The sequence below is a fragment of the Aptenodytes forsteri genome, unplaced genomic scaffold (assembly GCF_000699145.1).
Source record: "Aptenodytes forsteri isolate BGI_AS27 unplaced genomic scaffold, ASM69914v1 Scaffold1301, whole genome shotgun sequence".
Classification (NCBI taxonomy): domain Eukaryota; kingdom Metazoa; phylum Chordata; class Aves; order Sphenisciformes; family Spheniscidae; genus Aptenodytes; species Aptenodytes forsteri.
Genome location: NW_008795496.1, coordinates 26,802 through 40,250, shown reverse-complemented (window position 1 = coordinate 40,250; position 13,449 = coordinate 26,802).

The following is a 13,449-nucleotide window of genomic DNA, read 5'->3' as shown; positions in this document are numbered from 1 at the left end:
GAGTCACAGCTGCCCAAAGATGGCTATGAGTAGTGAGATCCAGATGTGCTCACCCAGCACACCAGACAGATGCTGTCCTTTGTCATAACTAGCAAGCAGAGCTGAACCAACAACCAGTGGCAATTTGACCACACAAAGTTACACATCTGTCTGTCACTTTGTTCTGCATAAGCCCACTTTTAAATAACCATACACAAAAGCCACTGCAGCCATAGCAACGCTTTTTTAAACAAACTGCTCCTCAACATATTTTTATACATTGATGTAAGCCCTTTTTAGGCAAATGTAGGGGTATGTATGTCTCTATAGTTAGTATTTAAATAGGCATATATACATATTTAATGTATGTCTGTGTATGTATATGTGTGTGTATATATCTGTACATATACTCAATGCAGAATAATCATGATGCCCTATAAGGCACAGAGTTCTGTGAAGATGCTCAATGATTCAAAGTACTGCTCATCACCTTGTGAGAGGAGTCCCTACCTAGAGGAGGTCAAATCACCCTGTGTGCCAGTTCAGTCACCAGCCTGGCAGCAGACTAACCCGGCAGAAAAATATGGCATCGTTTTCTTCTGTGTTAGAAAGCTGATCTGGCTGATGGGAAAGCCCAGCGAGTACAAGAGCTAGCTGGAGGGAGCAGACAGACTGGAGGAAGGGACATCACTCTTTCAGCATCTTCTCATGAGATCAGGTCAGTGGATCCGTAGCCCCAGCTGTTCTCCTGGCAAAGCCTTTGTCTCTCTCCTGTGACTGTGGAAAGAGCCTAGGGAAAAAAGTCTTCCTTGTCTTAGCCTTACTAAATATCCCTCGCAGTGCTTACACTAGGATTTACAACAGCTTAACTAAACAGATCACAGAACTGATTAACGTAAGTCCATGGAATTCAAGACACATGAATTTTCACAGTTTAACCACATCAGTTAGTTTTAATTTCTTGTCTTTTTTTGTCCCCTTTTGCAACATGTCTAAAGCAGCATCGCATGGCCCTGCAGATTAAGGGTCCTTCAAGTTGTTTCTGTTATTTGAAGACAGCTTGTAAAGGGAGGGTTTCAGTGGAGAGCAGTGGAACAGCTCAGAAAGAACAGTAACATACTTCAAAGTGGTATTATGTAGCTATGACAGCTAGAACAGCTTGGACATTTCACCCCATGCTTCTCACAAGTCAGAAGATAAGAACACAATCCCCCTAAGGCAAAATATTGTCATATTTCTTATTTAACACTCTGTATCCATGAAAAATGCCTTTCAAAATTACTCAAATAATGGGAAAATAAACATTAAGTGTTCTTCAAATGTGTTTTCCTTAAGATGACTATATACACTGTGACTCATTTAGTCTGATTATTTAAACTGCTGCATATACACCTACTCTTTTAGCACTATGAATCCACCTCAGAAATGTAAAATTCTGGATGAATTCATTCAAAAGCTCAGCTTGCAAGTCTATAAAATGACCTGATTAATTTTTATATTACAGAAAAATTGTTGTCATCAATTGGGGAAAACTGTTGGATGAGTTGGAACAACCAAAGCTTGGTGTGAATTTATCATACCATACAATTTTTTCATATATGATGTTAGGGTAAATTGCTATTTAAGAAGAGAGAAGAATGTTTTAGTATGGACTTTGAAATTCTGTTTCCTGAGCTTAGTTATTACAAAATTGTGATAAAGTTGGTAGAAAATCTGGGCAAATGAAGGAATAGTTGTTAGTGAAACACACAGGCAGGCTTATTCCTCTGCACCAGCAGCTGAGACCTTAGGGAAGAGTTCTGTGGGCACAAAACGTATTTGTGATAAATGCAGCCCTTGTGACTGGGATGGGCAGGTCAGCCTTGGTAACTCACAGTTATGGGAAAGGTGCGGACAAACATCAAAAGCTATTAAGGTGCCACAACCCTGGTAACAGTCTCTCGTGTGCTTTCCACCTGCTTCACCCAAGGAACAAAACACACGTGTTAACTCCGTAGGAAATGTGTATGGGGCCAGCTCCCAGGCTCAGCTGAAGGGAGGAAGCTCCTTCAGCCATGAGCCCCTTGCTCATGGAAGAGCTCTAAGAAAACCTGTGCTTTGCAGTATGATCCATTGGTGGCTGAAACTGCTTTAAATTACAATAGCAGTGGCCAGTTACACTTTGTGTGGTTTTATTCATAGTGGTTGTAGAGTATACAACAGCTGGGAAGGTAACTGCTCGTTCACAAAGAAAATTTAGGAAAATGTATCCCCAGGTGTCTCCTCGTAAAAGATGTATGCTCAAGTCAGACACACTCTTCTCAAATTTCTTGCTGAGCCTTGTTTCTTAGAGTGTCAGGGACTTCAGAGCACAGCCAGCAAACTGATCTCTAGAAAGCACTGTTGTAAAATCACAGACTCTGGATTTTATTGAAAAAGTCTCTTCAGTTCCTGGGAAAATTGTAGAGACGGAAAGGGGTATGGTGCTAGAACCAGTCTGCACTTCTGCACACACATCATTTCTGCTAGCTGTAATTGATTCAAGACTCTATCTGTGCTATAGATCAGACATTTGAAAACAGTAATTTGGTCTGGTTCACTGAATGTTGAAATCTTTGCAGTAAATGAAGCCAAATTAGCTAAGACTCTGAAGATTTTTTGGAGATGTAGCAAAAGAAAAGGATAAAAATAACAGCAAAACTACGATAGAACAGACAACTCTCTTACATAGAGTGCTCTGAATTGCAGACTGCTGGCGTGGCTGTCTGGGGAATGAGGTGCAAATCATTCCTTTAGTCCCTTGCTTGAACGACTGTCTCATGGATAGTTAAGCTTGAGAAGGGGAGCAAGTGACGGGTAATCATATTTTTATCCTCAAGCCCATGGGTGAGAAAGGGAAGAACCTTCAGCAGCCCACCCGCCGTGTACCAACTGGTGATAGAGGCACCTGGTGTTCTCACACAGAGCTAGATGAAACCTGGGCAGCAGATTGCAGCTCTCTGCGCAAGGGGTGATCAGCCAGCAGCCACGTGCTGCTTCCAAGCAGATGAAGCACAAATCCTCTCCAGACCTACAGCTCATGTTCTGCTGGGTTAGCCGAATTCCCAGCTTGGGGGGCAAATAAAATATGCGTGCTTAAATTGAACTAGCCAGGCTGCCCGAGTACCAATCCAAGCCTTGTTCAGTCTATCAGTAGGATGGAGGGATGGCTGCTAGAGTTCCCCCAGCTCTTTGGATGCTTGTGACATAAGACTGACAAATTTTGGCACGTGGCTCACGGGACGAGAGGATTAGCCTCTCTTGCCTGCACTGCCAGCTGAGCACAGATCTGAGCCTGCACTTCTGATCGTGCCTGACCACTACCAAGAGTGAACAACATGAATGTCATCTTCATCAGCAAACATCCTGAGACTTACAGGGTGGACAGTAGGAGGCCAACCAACCATTTGGGCGTAGAATGTGGTGTCAGGAGGGCCTGTTCCTCATCCCTGCTGCAAGAGGAGCAGCAGTCAGCCTTACCACCTGCTTCCATGGCCATGGGACAAAGCGTTCACAGCAAAGCCGCAGTGCAGCCCAAGAGCTGCCGGAGCATAGGAATGGCTCAGCCGCAGCCACTGTCGGTCAGAGAGCTCCCACTGCAGTGGCTCTCTGGCTAAGCTGACATTTCCCTTGCCAGCACTGTGTCTGAAGATCATTTTCAACCTGTAGAACCTCCTTGGCTGCTTTTTCCTATATTACAGGCTCTGCTTTACTGCTTTTCTCTTCCCAATTCCCTAATGGCCTTTCAAATGCTCAGCAGTCCTGCCGTGAGATTGTCTAGACATAATTTGCCCCATTGGGGGAGTATGGCAAACGGGATACTGTAATACACACACAATACATCAGCAGCCTCGGCTGAGGGCCTAGGAAAATTACATTGCTGTCCTCCACGAGGCTTCTGCCTGGAAAACAGCAGCTTGAACCTGACTGTGGCTCGGAAGGACCCCTTGCAGCAAATGCTGTCGTGATGTGCTGACCCAGATGCGCTGACTGCGTGCATTTGCCATCTGATGTCATTGACTTCTGAGTCTCCATTTGGGATTCTCTGCAAGAAGGTGCTTTGTGCTGTTACAGCCCTTCATGAAGATGTTGTCAAGTGTATTCATGGCCCTTACTTAGTGGAGCTTGCATTAACTGCAACTAAATTTAGCCCAGTACTTCTATGTTGAAAGATGCCGTACAGAAATGCAAAATTAATACATTAAAAATTAAACAAGGCAAAGATCTAAAATACTAAAGTTACCCCACTATATTCAGTTCAGTGCTGAATACATATATTCAGAATATTTTTGCCAACCAGCCTTTCCATATAAATTGATTTAAACATAGAAACCTTGGTGTCATTATTTCAAAAGAGAGGACCCAATCTTTTTTCCAATTATAGCTGATGAACCCATCTCACTGACTGTAGGGAGAACAACATCCAGGTGTTAGGTATAAACTCAGAAATCTGAAGTTTTCAAGTCACCTTATTCGGCAAGGTTCTACTCCTAAACAGCATATAAAGCATCAATAGCTTATAAGTAGAGAGCAACTGGTGAACAGACAGACAGGCTATTATATGGTTAAGTATTTTATAAAATGTAATAGCTCTGTAAATTTACTTTTAAAGAGGGTTTTAGTTAACAAAATGCCTTTCCTTGATATTTTCATATCCATATAACTCATGTTTTTCCCTGACACATTCATACCCATATAAATCATGTCTGTATTCAAGCTAATAATAAATTAGTGCCCTTTTATAAATTATTCAAAAATGGAAAATTAATGTAAAGTGTGACCAAACTTCTCAACAAGAGCTTTTTTAAAAAATAAACTATTGGTGTGTCTGTGCATCTAAAGTTTACATTTTGCTGTATTATTAATTTACACGAACTGTGTGCTTTGATGTTGTCTGAATTGAACAGCTTTTTACTGCAACTGTTTCCTTTAATGTAAAATGTGTGTGGCATAATTCTCATCACTGATTGCAACCTTATGATAATTTTCTGCGGAGTCCTGCTAACCTTATTTACAATAGCATAAGAAGCCTAGGCCAGCTGCTAATAGATGCGTGCTAAGCTTTTTCTGCTTTTTTTTACCATAAATAGAAAAGAACACAATCTAAATCTTAAAATGCAAGTCCTTGGGCATTTGGAGAGAGTTTGGATCTGGACCCAAACTTTGAATTTCCAGGCCAGACCCAGTTGCCGCAGCAGAGGTTCCCCGCTTTTACGGCTGATTCATTTTGCTCTCAGAAATGTGGCCTCAGCAATGGAGCGATATAAACCATTAAATAAAACACAGGCTGCCCTCTTCCAGCTCTAGCTGTGATAGCGTCGGTAGCACAGGAGGAATTGGTTGTGTACTCTTGCCTGCCCTCTTCTGATCTTCTCTGTAAATTGTCTGGCCTTACGTTTGTGGCGTTAGACACGCGGAGCTGGAGAGCGGCCTCCTTTCCCCATCCAGCTCCTGACTGCTAGCTCTAACCTTGTGGGTTTAAACAGTTTTCTCTCTTCAAAACCGGCTACGTTGTGATCCATTTGGCTGTATTTCGTTTACCACTTGCAATACAGACAAAATGAGGTTAAAGCCTGCCTTCTTATTAACCGCACGCTGCAAAGAGCATCTGGAAATACGGCTCAAGGAGATGGTTGAATGAGGCTTCAATGCAGTCCGTATGCCATATGCACACTTCTAAAACATTTGTCCGAGTGTGGTACACACTGTATTTTTAGCTGTGATGGGAAGGGAGCGACAAGCCGAGAGCACACACAGGATGTTCGCAGCGAAGGTGGGAGAGAAGGGCTTGCTCCCGCAGACCCTCCAGCTGACAGCCTGCCCGGCCACTCCGGGCTCACCCGCGGCCCAATGCGACCGAGTTACTGCAGCTCCACAAGCTGCCAGCTGGCCCCCGCGCTGCCGTAACACCTCGGACACATATTCTGGGCTCACCCGGCCATGAGACACACGCGTCCTATCTTAAAGCTGAGTGAGAGGTCCGAGATACCACGTTCCCACCTCCCAGGGGTAAAAGCAGGCACAGCAAGGGTTTGAAAGTTCAGCTGGCAGTTTACTTCAGCTTCAGAAATTGTCTCCTATTTTATTTGATAGCTAAGCCCTTGCCTGTTGTCTGTACCACAGTCACACTGCTTTACCGGAGTGGTGGCACCGTCTGGCAGGAAAGGCAGATGACTGCCTTACACACGTGCAAAATTCACACAAATTCTGCCTTTTTGCCATTTAATTCCATGGTTTTATTTTCTTGCAAGGATGACGTGTATTTTTCATTCATACTGCAATGCTACACTTTAAGCAATAAAATTACATCTTTACTGATAATTAATTCCATTTCACAGGGTTTGGGACATGGAGACATCCACCAGGGACTTGGTGTCTTCTTTTGGGGGCAGATAACTTAAACTATCTTTAATTCTGTTTTCCACTGTGCAAAGTGCAGTGGTGACCACTACTCCGCCTTGGAGCCCTTGCGAAGCTCACTTGGAGAATGAAGAAGTGAGATCCTTGTAATTAAGGAGCTACAAAGATGCTAATTATTTATGATTCAGTGTTCTTTCAAATGCTGCTTGAAGTGGGGACTTGAGTTTTTAAAAATATTTTTATGCTAATGCTTTATTTGATTTTTTTCCCTAGAGATTTGTTAAGTGTCAAGTGCTATGATTGAAAGTTGAAGCACAACACTTCTAATGGAGTGTCTGACCTTTCAACAACCTCACTGAAGAGCACCAATGAAATTTCCAGGCAAGCTAATTAATACACTGGTACAGCACCAGTCGGGTGTACCTCTAGGAGCTTAACTCTCAGCCGAGAGGATGAAATCCTCCTACCCTCCCCACACCCACATCTCACTAACAATAATGGATTTGGGACCTAATCAGGCATTAAAACAGAGGATTAGTGAGCTGCAAACTGCAGCGATCACGACTCAGTTTACAGTGCATGCAGGGGACTGGCAAAAACGACAAGGCATGCTTTCAGTAAATTAACGTCTATGTATCTGAAAAACCCATGTGGGCAGCAGAGACTGTTGGACTTATACTCAATATATGTATATGGTGATTTTGAATGATCAGCAAAAAAACGCAACACAGAACAGTAGCTTAATGGGAAATGATAATAGAGCAAGGAGCAGGTATAGGTCGGTGACTGCAAAGCACTGAGTACAATTCAACTGTGGTACCACACACCACTGCCATACCTTTAAACAACCAGCTTTTTGAAGATGTGGGATACGTAGCATCCTTCTACAAGCTCTAGCAGGTCCAGGGGGTGTAGGGCCCACTTTCACCTGTCTTCAGAAGGGGTACTGTAAGGAGAAGATATGCTCCTAGTTTTTCTGCTTTGACTACACTCAGGGCAAGGAGCAATCTAAGTCAGAGAAGAAAACAGCAGTAAGAAAAGCAGGAGTTGGAAGTTTCAGAGCCCAAGAGATGCGTAATTGTCTGCCTTGAAGATCCTTTCCTTGGCCAGGTGGATCATGAGAAGCAAGACCTTTAGATGGCCATTGGCTATGCCTACAGTAGCAAATAATTTAGTTCAGTAAGACTGTCTCGGAGGACTGGACTCGCACGTCAGTCACTGGAAGGTGCTGAACTCCCTCCTCCTCTGGCTCCTGCCACAGGCCTGCCTGCAGGATGTGTGTTCGGAGATGTTCTGGTTTCGGCAGGGATAGAGTTAATTTCCTTTCTAGTAGCTGGTACAGTGTTTTGGATTTAGGATGAGAACAAAGTTGATAACGCACCGATGTTTTAGTTGTTGCTAGGTAATACTTACACTAGCCAAGGACTTTTCAGCTTCCCATGCTCTACCGACTGAGAAGGCTGGAGGTGCACAAGAAGCTGGGAGGGGGCACAGCCAAACTGGCCACAGGGTCAGCGAGCGACGAGCGACTGTACTGTGCATCACTTGTTTTGTGTATTATTATATCATATTATTATTATCATTTTATTTCAATTATTAAACTGTTTTTATCTACCCATGAGTTGCTCGGGGACTGGCTGGGCATCGGTCGGCGGGTGGTGAGCGACTGTACTGTGCATCACTTGTTTTGTGTATTATTATTATTATTATCATATTATTATTATCATTTTATTTCAATTATTAAACTGTTTTTATCTCAACCCATGAGTTTTTCTCACTTGTGCTCTTCCAATTCTCTCCCCCATCCCACCAGGTGGGGGGGAGTGAGCGAGCGGCTGCGTGGTGCTTAGTTGCCGACTGAGATTAAACCACGACAGGAGAGCAGTTTGGTGGCTCTGGGGGGAGACACTGTTGTGGGGCCATGACACCTCTCCAGAGCCTTTGTTTCTGAGTAGCCAGTCTGGCATTTGGAATAGCTGTCAGCCCTGCTGAATGAATGAAGGAGCCGTTCTACTGTATTTGTTATACACATACATCACGATGTTTGTTGCGCGGCTGTGAGGCAAAGTCATCCACACTGGGTCAGGACTGGGCAGGCAGTTTCCAATCGCTGCTCGTAGTTTCATGCAGCTGCTGTGTGAATGATTTCTCCTGCAGCTCGTAGCCCCTGGGGAACTGCTTTTAAAGGTGTGCCAGCTCTCCTGGGCAGTCTGGTGATATTTATCGCTGCCCTGCAGATCTGAGCCCAAAGATGTAATTCCATCAGCAGCTTTGTGTCCCCTCTGCCAAGCAACATGTATAGAAAAGCAGTACACTTTGTGTTGGGAACAGGAGTATGCACATGGGGATGCCGATACCAGTTATGGTGGGGAGGAGGTAAGAAAGGTATCTTACAGAATGACCTCAAAGAGATCTTTTGTGGGATCCAGGAATAGGAACCCTGGAGCCTTATCAAAGCACTGTCATTTCTCCAGGTTCTCCACCATGGTGACAGAGTCCATGTGAGCAGCTGCTGCCATGTTGTGCTCACAGAGTAGGTGCGTGTCTGCCATGCTCTCAATGAAGTGTAGTGGGACTTCAAGAGGATCACCTTTATTCTCCTGAAATCTGTGGACAATTGCTTGCCAGTGCTCTCATAGCAGGAGTAGTCATGAGGTTAGCAACCTCCTGCTGCTGCCACCAAATTATTCTGCTACCCAGGAAACCTGGTCCCTCTCATGTCCCTTTCATGGAATAACAAGCACTACCACTTCCATAAGGGGCCCAAGTCGCAACTCTCTGAGTTTTCAGGAGGCTAAAGGAAGAAGAGAGAACAGTTGGTAAATGGATAGTAGGAAAAAAAGATCTGATAAAAGAAATGAGGGGTTCAGCAAGTAGGATTGACAACAGAAGGGAAAGCAGCTGAAGACAGGAAAGGATTTCAAACTAGAAGCGTCAGTGGATGATGGAGTGGTGGCAAAGAGTTGAAGGCTGGCAGATGCTGGCAAATAGGAGGACGCCTATGGCACTTGGCCCTTTACATATAGCACAAGAACACTTCAGGATCTTGTAGGAGCTCTGAATGGTTTGAGAGTCTTCTTTTGGCACATGTGCTAGGTAACATGCTGGAGGATCTTAAAGTAGTGCAGCCCACATATGGGTTTGGAAGACGATGTTTCCATGAAGTACCTACCAGAGTGGAATGGCATTCCACTGCCTTTCCCCAGAAGACACCTAGTTTGTGCTCCTCAAAATCACTCTGAGAACCAGGTTAGCCATAGAAGCAAATGCGAGCTTTGCTTCGAAACCACACTACTGGGTTAGACAAAAGCGCTAAAGGCAGCCACTGAACCCAGGGCACCTATGTCTCTTGCACATCTAGCTTTTTTGAGAGATGGATTACAGCTCCCTTATATTCCACACCTGAGAGAAGAAGAGAGGGACCTAAAGTATACCTTACGTCTCCTGACAAAGGATGTTGCCTTTTTATGGGAAAGTCTTTCTACACTGACAGCCCATCGGCGTAGGGGTCCTGGGAAATGGCTTTTCTGTGGTCAGCACAGAAAGCAGGTGGTCCGATACCTTTTTAACGTAGTGTGTAGAGGGGATGAATTACTTCCCCTGCTCCAGAGGATGAACAGTACTGTTGTGTGCACGCGAGAGAGACAAGGGAGAGCTGCCATCTGCTGTTGGAAAGATTCTGGTTCATCTTTTAGCCCAGGCACCAACTGCTGCAGGTGACTCATTAATGCCAGTGACTCCCACCCCACTGTTTTAGCACACAGAGCAGTATTTCACAGGGGTCACTAGGGACAAGTAAAGTTTGCCCTGAAGTGCTGCTCTTCTCATTTCTAACTCAGGAAAAAGCCGAAGGATTTTACTGACATTTTGAACTTCCATGCCGAGACACCAACAGCAATAGAAAGCTGGAAGGTATGGCAAAAAATGCCATGCCTCCCCAGGAGGGAGTTTAATGGAATTATGAATGACATTTTTAAATTTAAGCCATAGCTAGTCAATTAAATCAATGTTTAGACCTGATATCTGCAATGTTTTTCAAAAAGCTGAGCACTCCCTATTACTATCGAAATGAAAGAACTGCTGATGTCCTACACTTCTAAAATCTGTGTACTTATGGTGAGAAAAAACTTTTAATCATCTACTGAAAAGGCAGCTCATTTAATGAAAAGTCACTTTGAGTCAATCAAAATTATTTATGAGCTTCTGAAAACGTTTACTCTTACTTTCTAAATGACATTTTAAGCCAGTTTAGCTAAATGTAACATTCTTTTTTACAGGCAGAGGCATCCAAATATTTAATATGAATTAAAATATTTCAGTCATTTAAATAGCAAGTTAATCTTGTTTAATGCTTCAATTAAAAAAAAAACACTGAAAATTCTGCATACAAAGGTACTGCTTGTTTATATTTTTTCCAAGAGAGAAAATGAATGAAGAAAAAAGCCATCCATATCACCCTAGTCATTTACAATTTACACAATTCAATAATTCAGGACCAGATCTTTCACAAATGAATAAAAATTCATATTACAGCAGTGTGGTGCTGATTTGCTCTGAAAGTAAAGACTTTTCAGTTATTCTGTTGAGTTTTTTCATTGCAAATTGGTATTTTTCCAAAGGCCAAAATGAAAAAAAAGAATAATTCTAGAGTATGTGTACCAGACTCAAATAATTTTCCAGTAGGAATGGTGGCAGGAGCACCAAGAGCAGCTGCAGATGAGTGTTCAGTCAATTCAGTTGTTTGTGTTCGTGAGTTTTTAAGTAGTGACGTTCTGCTTTTGTAGGTGCATACATTTAAGTGTCTAAATCCAAGGTCATAGTCTATGTTTGAAGTTTTTTGGCATATTGACCCTGTAAATAAAGACTGGGTTATTTAAAAAAAAAATAAAAGTGATAGTTCAGAAAGAAATTATTGATTCAATGCAGGAATTATGGAGTAAACGCCGAGGCCTGGTATATGTCAGAAAAAAAGTAAGACTTATCCCCGAAACAGATAACAGATTTTTGTCCCCAATATTCTTCAGAGGGCAAAACTCTTAATCCAATTGTGATAATGCTTTTAACTTAAACTAGTCAGCCTCTGAGAGCATCTAATTGAAAACATGAATTAGGGATCTCATCAGCAGCTGTCACACTCTCATTCAGCTGGGCTGAGTCAAAAGAAGTGAATTCAGAGGAGGGCAGGTGAAATCCACTTTGCAGGGTGGCCGTACCTCATGCTGTCTCCTCCTGATTTGAAAACCTGCCCAAAACACACCAGTGCAGATTTTTCTTGGGGTGATTCTGTGGGTTTTCAGCTGCGTTTGCCTGAGAGTGGAGGCCGCAGTAGGTACATGCAGCAGATGGTGCAGCCGATTGCTTCCTCTGCAGGGACTCAGCGTTAGCAACTGGTTTTCCCAAGGTGAGTTATAAGGTGTGCTGGAGAGTTAAATAAACACCACCGTTATGCGGCAAGCCCTTAATGAAGTTACTGATGTTACTCTGGGAAGAAGGCACAACAGTTTCTTCTGCTCCTACACTGAGGTTTCTAAGGTCTGGGGCAGCTTCTGATGCTCACCAGCTCTCCCACCGCTCCACACAACTGCAAAGACAGCTTGAACTTGGCAAGGCAGAGGCAGGTTTGCAAAACCCACGCACCCCTTCCCCTCCGGATGCAAAGCGTGGTACGGAGAGGAGCGCCTCAGCCTTTGCGCAGCCTGTTTGTAGCCTTTTCCTTTGAGAAGACAAAGGTGAAAATGTAAAGCCGTGCAAAACAACCTCAGTAGCTGAAAAAAGCTGAGGTCCCTTCAAAACTGAAAAGAGAGCTGGAACCCCAGAAGTTCCTGCAACACAAACTTACTGCAGCATAGGATGGTGATGCTATCCTAACGAGTGTCAGACGCTTTGGGGCTGAATCATGGTCTCGCTGAGCTGGTCGGATATCCTCAGAGCTGCAGGCTGCCACAGGATGGCCACGGAGGGTAAGAAACTGCTCCAAAGCAGAAAGAAAACAAATTAAAAAGTCTCTCGGAGACTTGCCAATAAAGTTTCTTTGGCTCCGTGTCTGGGCATTGCTCCCAAATTCAGCCTCTCGCCCTCAGATAAAGCACTACAGCCTGGAATGAGAGTCAGATGGCGTGGGAGGGGAGTGCGCGTTATCTGTGCCTGGGCTGGAAAACATATGTACTGTAATGCCTAGAAAATGCTTTTTATTCTAGGTCTTTTTCCAGAAAACCTTTTTCCTTGCTTTTACAACTGTCCCCTGTTGCTTGGGACTGCCCAGATGTTAAACCCAGCCTGGAGGACAGGGAGGCTGAGGAGTTTTCTTTGCATCCTTCCCTCTGCCACCCAGATGTGGGAGCAGCCAGCCTGGGGCACGCTGCCCGCAGCCCACGCCACCGCTCCTCAAGGGATGGGCGAGGAGAGAAGGTCACCCCAGACAGCGGGGTGACCCGTCCGCAGCGACCAGACCCGCAGCTTCTGGCTTTGTCTGACACGACGAGTGGATCAAGTCCCAGCCTCAGCAGAGGGGGGGGGACAACCACATACCTCGTGGGGCGAAAGGGGGGGGAGAGGAAGAGGAGATCCTGGCAGACTGTCGCTGGCCTATTCCAACCATTTTGTCATGAGGTTATGTTACTGGGTGGATTGATTGTTACATTTTTTAAGTCTGTATCCTGGAATTTTGTAATTATGTGAGGATTTTAGCTATTCTCAAATTAAAAGCAAACACGAGCCACCACCGTCAAACCGCATGTCCTTAGCCTGCCAGATCGCAGGAAGAAGCTGGAAAAATGTGAATACTTTTCTTTTTCACATCACGACGTCAAAATCAATCTTTTCCCGGAGGGCGGGAGTTGGCTTCTGGCTGGAAGATGGCAGGGCGGTTTTAACCCAAGGGAGACGCAGGTGAAGACAACCGCTATGACCGAGGCCCAGGGGCAAGGTTGGAGAACGGGGGGAGTGCTTGTCAAAACAGAGAAAGGGGAGAGAACGGGGACTTCGTCAGGGCCGCAGCCAGACGCGGCTGCGAGATGGCCGAGGAAGGGCTGAGGCTCCTCTGCCCCTTGCTGCTCCCCTGGGCGGGGCGGAGGCCTGACGGGAGGAGCAGGC